The sequence below is a fragment of the Silene latifolia genome, unplaced genomic scaffold (assembly GCF_048544455.1).
Source record: "Silene latifolia isolate original U9 population unplaced genomic scaffold, ASM4854445v1 scaffold_156, whole genome shotgun sequence".
Taxonomy (NCBI): Eukaryota; Viridiplantae; Streptophyta; class Magnoliopsida; order Caryophyllales; family Caryophyllaceae; genus Silene; species Silene latifolia.
In genome coordinates, this window is record NW_027413141.1 from 342,059 (window position 1) to 350,949 (window position 8,891).

General features: G+C 35.0%; 1 non-coding gene across 1 annotated transcript; it reads left to right on the top strand.

Annotated features, from left to right (window-relative positions):
* The first annotated feature begins 7,314 nt into the window (after window positions 1-7,314).
* On the top strand, window positions 7,315-7,421 carry LOC141637897 (small nucleolar RNA R71). Its single transcript, XR_012541948.1, has one exon. It is a non-coding gene; the product is annotated as a small nucleolar RNA R71 (small nucleolar RNA).
* The last annotated feature ends 1,470 nt before the right edge of the window (window positions 7,422-8,891 follow it).

Below are 8,891 nucleotides of genomic sequence, written 5' to 3' on the forward strand. Positions count from 1 at the left end.
TCTTAACCTTACGGAAAGAGATTTTAAATCTCCAACACACTCATGTCATAATGATGTGTAGTAATGTCATTATTCAAATATAAACAATATCTAGAATACGTCCTTCGCAAATACCCTTTTGGAAGGAGGTTTAACCATTCCATAGTGAGGTTAAGCAATGACATTTGCGTGGTTAAAAATTTGGTCATTGAAGATATCGGTATATCAATCTTTGCAGGTCGATCATAACTAGTATGTTACTATGATACATTTAGGCTCTTAAGTAAATCTCAAGGTTGAAACTATTGGTCAAATGTTTCATAAACTTAGTCAAAAAACTTGTTAAGACTTTACATTAGTCATTTTTCTTCCAAAACTTTCTTTTGGTCTCCTCGTGTAGTTATCTTGAGAATATACTCTTATGATTACTTTTCTTGGTCTCTTTAGTCATATAGAACTAACTTGAGACCATAGATCTCATCTATAGGGTATACTATATAAATAGATATACCTTCATTCAAATCATTCTCTCTTGCGTAGATCTTTATTTACACAAGTACACAATTTTATCTTGCCTTGTGTGTTGTGTCCTCATTTTTCTCCCACTCTATCTTTAGAATAAATACACTAAACATTCAAAGATAGCATATGAGACACAAATTAATGATGTTGAAGTATAAGGAGAACTATCTCATAGATAGACTAATAGTTATTGATTTCATATGTGTACTTGGTGGTTGACATTCCTTTAAGAGAGTTCATAGACTCAAAATCGCTTCATAAATGATCATACACAAGCCTTAAGCATGTGGACATATAATGAAACCCATCATTATATTTGTCTATTAGATCACTTTAAGTGACTAATCTTATGTTTCAAAGTGCAAGCATTTAAAGATGAATTTCAGAACATAAAAGGATAAATGATCAAACGGGTGACTTGGGTTGCAAACCAAGTCACCATCATCCAAAATACAAACCATTATCCAAAATACCTTTCCATGTCAAACATGGAAACTTAAAGTTCTAAAAATCCAAAACATAATCTTAAATTAAGACAATGAAAAGCAAAGCTCCATAAAAGCTATCCTTAGCTTCTCCATGGTTTCTTATGCTTGCTTTTCCTTTCCCTTGTCTTTGCTTGGTGGAGGCCCTATTTACAATAAAAAGGGAGATACATTATCACAACTTTGCATCATAATACCATAGTTGAATTAGAAACATAAAAGAAGGATAGTCATTTACCTACTGGAGTGATCTTTCCAGCTTTGATATCACCAAGGTATTTGGAACAATTTATTTTCCAATGTCCCATGCCATTACAATAATGGCATTTATCAAGAGGACCCTTCTTGACTTTTGAGGTGCTAGCTTCACAAGACTTAGCTTTGGTGAATGTGGGAGCTTGCTTCTTGCCCTTTCTCCCATTCTTCTTGAACTTCCCCTTACTTTTAGTGCTTATGTTAAGCACATCCTTGGGAGGGTTCACATTTAACCCCATGTCCCTCTCGGCTTGCACAAGTAACTTGTGCAACTCCTCAAGAGACACATCCTTGTCTTGTATGTTGAAATTCACCCGGAATTGCACATATGCCTTGACTTTGGACAAGGAGTGTAGAATCCTATCTACGATGAGTTCTTTGTGGATTTCAACCTTTTGAATTTTCAAGGTCTCGACAAGCTCCATGAGTTTGAGCACATGAGGGCTAACCTTTTGGCCCTCTTTGAAGTCGAGATCAAAGAATGCCGCGGCCGCCTCATATTGGACGATCCGCGGAGTTTGTGAAAACATGGTCACAAGTTTGGAGTAAATCTCATTAGCATTGCCCATTTTAAAGGCTCTCCTTTGGAGGTCCGCCTCCATCGCAAATATTAAGACATTTTTCATTGCGACGGACTCCTTTTGGTAAGCCTCATATGCTTCCCTAGTGGCCGCGGTGGACCTAGTGGATGGTTAGGGTGGAGAGGCCTCGGTAAGGTAACGAAACTTGTCGTCACCTTCGGCGGCTAATTTGAGTTGGGCATCCCATTCGGAGAAATTTGACCCATTCTTTTCAAGTTTACATCGATCCATAAAGGATCGGAGCCATGACGAACTAGCGAGAGGTGTGGCATTAGGAGTTGGTGTTGGTGTTGCCATTTGTTATGAAAAAGAAGTGGTTTACAAAACAAAATATAAGGAGTAAAACAATTGTCGTTTTAATAATACTCGTAAAAATGTATGATTTAAACAAGTTTTATGCATTTTTCTAGTGACCTCTACCCAACTAGATAAATGATTCCAAGACCCAAATTCATATCGACTTAGGCACGATGGGGCCGATTCATCCTTTATCAATACAACTTGGTGGATTAACGTTTAATCGATTCTACTTTTAGAACTCTTGGTCGATAATATTACATTAACAATTATCTTTAGCCCAAAACACATCCGACAAGGGCACGGTGGGGCCGATACATCCCTTATCAAAAACTTTTGTTGAGTTCAATCCAAATTTCGAATAAATGTGTCCATGATCCAAACCCAAATTAACTTGGGCACGGTGTGGCCGATACATCCCTTATCAACATGAATTCGGTGGATTAACATTCATCACCCACTTCCCCTACGTAACAAGGTTTGTACCCCGGTGGGGCCGAGCGCACTCCCTCACGAAATAGGTTTTCATGGTTTCTACTATTTGGTAAGGCTATGTCTCAATTAATTGTTTTAGCGAGAGGTCATGTCAATTTATTATCTATCACGTTTTAAGTGAACTAAAGCGGTGAACTACGATAATTTTAATTGACACGGTCGATAAACTCGATAAAATAAAGATGCATGTTTTAGTTATGGCGATTTAGCGATGCATGTGACATAAAATAAAATGCAAGCATAAAGATAAAAAAATCCTAGTATGGCCTTTCCTAAAATAGAAAAACTATTTAACTATTACATATTCGGAAACCAACTCCATTGGTCCCTTGATCTTCGGTTGTGGCACGCATCTCGAGGTAACACCGTCTTTATGTATCGCCATTCTTGAAGAAATACGTCTTTGGGTACTCCGGAATGAATAAAATTACATAATTTCCTATTATACATTTGTAACTAAAATAAAAATAAATTTATTAAATTACAAAACGGTGATACGAGATCACAATAAAATTACAACCGAATCGATATTCCCATACATTTCGGGAAATACCAATTAAAATATAAGGCCATACTAAGTAAAATTACATAATTCAAAATTATATAAATTAAAATTATGACAATCATAAAGAAAAATGCAGCATTATATTATGTATGAACATGCTCAATTTTATGCTAAATCGCCTTTAATTAGCCAATATCGTATATTACTCGGTTTTTACGGATTTGCGTGATTTCAACATTTTATAATCACAAAAATACATAAACTCATATTTATGCATAAGTTAATTACCCTAACCTCTTAGGACTTAAAATTTAGTCTTCACTAATAATTTGACCATAATTAACCTATATTTTATAAAATTGTTCATAAATGGACCAAAAATTACAAAAATAAGCTATAAACTTCAAATAAATCACAAAATTTCAAATAAATTCAAAATTTGAAATTTAAACTCATGAACATTCTGGAAAAATACCATGACACTCATAATGTTCAAAATCTTAGGTTAAAAATTTCGAAATTTTCCCGGAAAAACAATGTTGCGGTTTATCGATTTTTAATAAAGTAATCATAAAAACATGGAAAAATTATTTTCATTAACTTTTCAATTTTAGATCTGAAAAGATAATAAAATGCAACATTAGACGTTTTTCCTAAGTCATAGATTATGTTTTATTAATTTTTTACTAATAATGTCACTATTTATGCTATTTTTCTTCAAAAATCCATAAATCATGCAAAAAGACTTCTTTATAGCCAATTATTTTACACACATCTTGTAAAATTGCATGTGACAAAATATTAATTTTATATGACCAGATTCGAAATTTAACTCATATTAACCTATTTTTCACCTAAATCCGAATTTAATAATGAAAAATCCATTTTTCGAGCATAACAAGTCCAAAAATTATGAAAATTTACAGGTTATCTCAAAATAATATATGTGACAACATATCCAAAAATCAATGGAAAATTCTAAGTATAGCTAATTTTAGACCAAAAATGACATTTTACTCATAAAATCATATTTAAATGTCATTATTGTATAATATGAACAATAAAAATCCGTAAAATTAACCAAAATATCCTAAAACATTTTAGGACCAGAAATATTAACATGCATGGATTAATTTCGTGATATCTCATAATAACACAAATTTTACAAGTTTTATTTGTTATTCTTATAACTCGGAAAAACTTTTATCCGATTTGCATGCAAACAACCGTGGCTCTGATACCAATTGAAATAAAAGTAGATCTATATACACTAACATACTCATATATGTTTAAATTAATTTGTCATAAAATTAAATACGGATTTTATGCATGCAAACAATATGATAAAATAGAGGAGAAATCATGTTCTTACATTGATGATTTCGGTTTTATTGGGCACAAAAGAAATCTCCTTTTATTTTGTTCTTGAGCTTTCCTAAGATGGAAGAACAAGATCCAAGTATAGGATCTCTCCCTAAGCTTAATACCCAAGGCTTTCTCTTAATACAAATTAATATTATAAGTACTAGTATAATATTAATCTAGTAGAAAATTGAACCAAAAATATTTATAAAACGCTTAAATATTTCGGTTTTATTGAGAGAAGAAGAGGAGGATTTTTATTCTCTCTAGAATTGTATTTTTGGATGATAGAATGAATGATTAATAATTTACAACATTTTGTATATTATTAGGTAAAAATTATAGAAAAACCATGATGGGTTTTGTCTTCTCAAAACCGTGTAAGAGGAGAGATTTTGGGGAGCCAATGCATGGAAAAATTGTTCTTCACAATAAACAATAGGGTTGCATGGCTAGTGACTAGGGTAATCATCATGCCCTCCACTAATTACAATCAACATATAATTAGCTTAAAAAACCCTCTAATTTTCGGCCCACTTATTAATATGGATTCCATATTATTTTTGTCAATTGTCAATATGTCACATGTCATATGTGACATAAATTTGTTATGTATTTTTAACATATTAAAAATCAACGTATTAATAAAAATACGTCACATACAAAAATCGACTTAGTAATTTCATAATTACTTGTGCCAAAATATTTTACCATTTATAAATCACAACAGATTGTATTTATAATAATTCATTCAATTTCGATTGTTTCTTTAAACATTAATTTCATCCGAGTAATGATACAATTCAATTACTCAGACCGTATCTCATTTAATCACATTTCAATTTGATACGTAAATTTTACTTCCAAAAATCGTCCGTCAATTTTCAAGTAATTTAATTAACTCGTAACATTATACGATTAATTAAATAATCAATTAAGAGTGTTGCCCTATAGGTATGACCTAGGGGTCAATCGATCACCACCGTCGCACGACGAGTAATGTCAAACTCTAGTCACCAATCATTACCGATATATGTTGACCAGTTGACAGTAACAATATTACTTCCCAATTGTATTCTTTATAATGAGATTTAAACATGTGATCATCATGATCAACAGTCGTGATCGCATTATTGTCGGAGGACACATATTCCAACATGATCAACCATAAAACATGGCTCATGCAATCGGGGAGCTCTCATGGTCTTTTCAAGATTGAAAGTGATGGTTTCATCTCCCACTTCAAGGGTGAGTTCTCCATTCTTCACATCGATCACCGCTCCCGCGGTGTGAAAGAAAGGTCTTCCTAAGATAATAAGAATGTTGGAGTCTTCTTCCATGTCAACAATAACAAAATCCACCGGGATGAAGAATTTTCCAATTCTCACGGGAGCATCTTCCCATACCCCTAAAGGTGTCTTTGTTGATCTATCCACCATTTAAAGCGTGATGTTGGTACATTTGAGTTCTCCCATTCCTAGACTCTTGCTAACCGAATATGGCATGACACTAACACTTGCCCCAAGGTCACATAAAGCTTTGTTGATTGTAGTGTCACCAATAGTTCATGGAATGGAGAAACTTCCCGGATCCTTGAGTTTTGGAGGTGAACTCCCTTGAAGGATGGCACTACTCACCTTAGTGAAGGCAATAGTATCAAGCTTCCGGATTGATTTCTTCTTCGTCAGGATGTCCTTCATGTACTTTGCATAGGCCGGAACGTGATTGATCAATTCCGTGAAAGGAATCGAGACTTCTAAATTCTTCACAATTTCCATGAATTTTCCAAGTTGGTCATCAAACTTAGGCTTAGCTTGACTACTCGGGAATGGAAGTCTAATCACAATTGTCTCCTTCTCTTTGGCCTTTTCTTCACTTTTCTTTGAAACTTCTTGATTGGTGGGTTCTTCTTTCCTAGAGTTTTGCACAGCTCTTTCCTTGTCATTAGTTTCCACAACTTCATCCTCAACTTACTTCTTTGGTCCTTCATATCTCGTACCACTCCTCAAGTGAATGGCACTAACCGTTTCATGTATTGGGGGATTACTTTGAGGTGGTAATTGCCCCTTTTGTCTTTGAGAGTTTGAAGATGCTAGTTGGGTCATTTGAGTTTCCAACATTTTTGTGTGGGCTAGGATGTTGTTGATGGTGATGTCTTTTGCTTGGCTATCTTTTTGCATTTGAGTGAAAAATTCTTGTTGATTCTTTTGTATTTGGAGGACCGCTTTTTGAACATCAAAACCTTGGTCATTTTATTGATTGTATGGAGTTTTATTTTGATAACCTTGGTTTTGGTTGTAAAAGGGTCTTTGATTTTGGTTTCTCATGGGAGGTGGGGTGTATGTTGGTTGAGGGTTTTGAACATTTTGGCTTTTGCATGAGAGATTTGAGTGTTTTGGTGTTTTTATTGTAATAGTTGGAATAAGGGGTACCACTTTTGTATGCTTGAAAAGCATTCACTTGCTCATTTGTTCCCCTACATTCACTTTGGTCATGTCCCAAAGTTCCACAATTCTCACATATCCCAATTGGGATTGATGAAGATGCCGCCATGGCATTAACATGATGCTTTGGTGATTTTGAGGCTTCTTCAAGCTTAGCCATAGCCTTCTCAAACTTCAAGTTTATGGTATCAATATGAGCACTAAGTTCAGCACCCAATTGAGTAATAGAGTCCACTTCATGCTATCCTCCTCTAGTAGCCTTGCGAGGTCTACTATATTGTGAATTATGGACCGCCATTTCCTCAATCTTGTTCCAAGTTTGATTATCGTCAACTTCGGTGAACATAGTATTTGATCCCATGTTGAGAATGTTTATTGAGTCTTCATAAAGTCCATGACGAGGACATGAGCGACAAATTCCTTTGAATCGCTCCCAAGCTTCATACAAAGATTCTTCGTCCCTTTGCTTAAAACCCGTTATTTCAGCTCTTAGCATGTTAGTCTTTTCCGGAGGGTAGAATGTTTTGTACAAAGCTAGAGCCAATTTCTTCCAAGAGTCAATTCCAAGAGTAACCGTATCTAGGCTTTTCGACCATTTATTCGCGGTGCCAATTAGAAAAAAAGGAAATAAGACCCATAGAATTTGGTCTTGAGTCACTCCGGTTTGTGAAATCGCATCACAATAGTCACAAAAAGTTTCCATGTGGGAATGAGGGTCTTCACTAGGCATCCCCCCAAATTGACTTCTTTCGACTAATTGGATAAATGCGGATTTTGCAATGAAATTTCCGGTTAAGTGTTGTGGTGTGGGAGTTCCGTTGGGTAGGTTCTCCTCGGTTGGTACAGAATGTGATGAAAACTTAGGCATTGTGGGTTGATTGTGTGATTGATTTTGTGTTGGGTTCTCCTCACCTTCTCTTCCAAAAGGGTTGATGAACTCAATAGTGTTTGGTTGAATATCTACAACCTTACCAATACCTCTCTAAGTATTTCTAGCAAGTCTTCTATTGGTTGTCAAAGTCCTTTCAATTTCGTGATCAATGGGTAACAAGTTACCTTGTGATCTTCTAGACATGCAAAATATCAAACAACTTGAAAACAATTAGAACAAACCTTGAGGATTTTTACTTCCCCAAGGCAAAGAAAGACACAACTAATAACAATCAAAGAAAATCAAATCAAGTTAACACCGTCCCCGGCAGCGGCGCCATTTTTGGTCGGTCCGCTTTGACCTTAGATTTCGGTTACTTGTCGTTAGGAGCACCTAGACCAAAACAATATTTATAACTTCACTAACAACTCTACTACTAGTAAAGAGGTAAGTAAAGGTCGGATCCCAAGGGACGGGTATTGATGTAGGATTTTCGATTGCAAGTAGTGGTGTCTAGGGGTGTCACAATTTGGGTTGAGATGAGAAGATCACTAAACTAGATAACATTAAAAGTAAACAACCAAGATGACTAAAATGAGATGTAAACAATTGATTAAAAGCACTAGGGTCTCATGGGTTCATAGGGGATTCATGGGAATTGATCATACAAACATATTCTCAAATTATAAGCAAGCAATTATTGTTGTGATAGGATCGAGTTGGTTTATATCTTACAATCCTAGGAAGGTTTGGGTCCCAGAGCCGAATCGATTAGATTGTACAACACCTACAAGTCGACTTAATCCTCCCTACTCAACTATATGCATGGTCTAATGAGACTCGAGTTGGTTTATGTCTTACAAGTCTCATTGAAAAGGTAAGTGATGGGTAAAAAATGCTAGGATTCATAGGCTCGCATTTCATCAAACATAACATGTGCATAAGTTGAGATCACAACAAGCAAGCAAATAAATTATGAAAACATATTAAATTAGGCATGAATCATCCCCCATGTTGGTTTCCCCTAATTCCCCATTAACCCTAGTTAAGGAAACTACTCACTCATTATCAAGTTTGACATGTTACTAAGGTTGT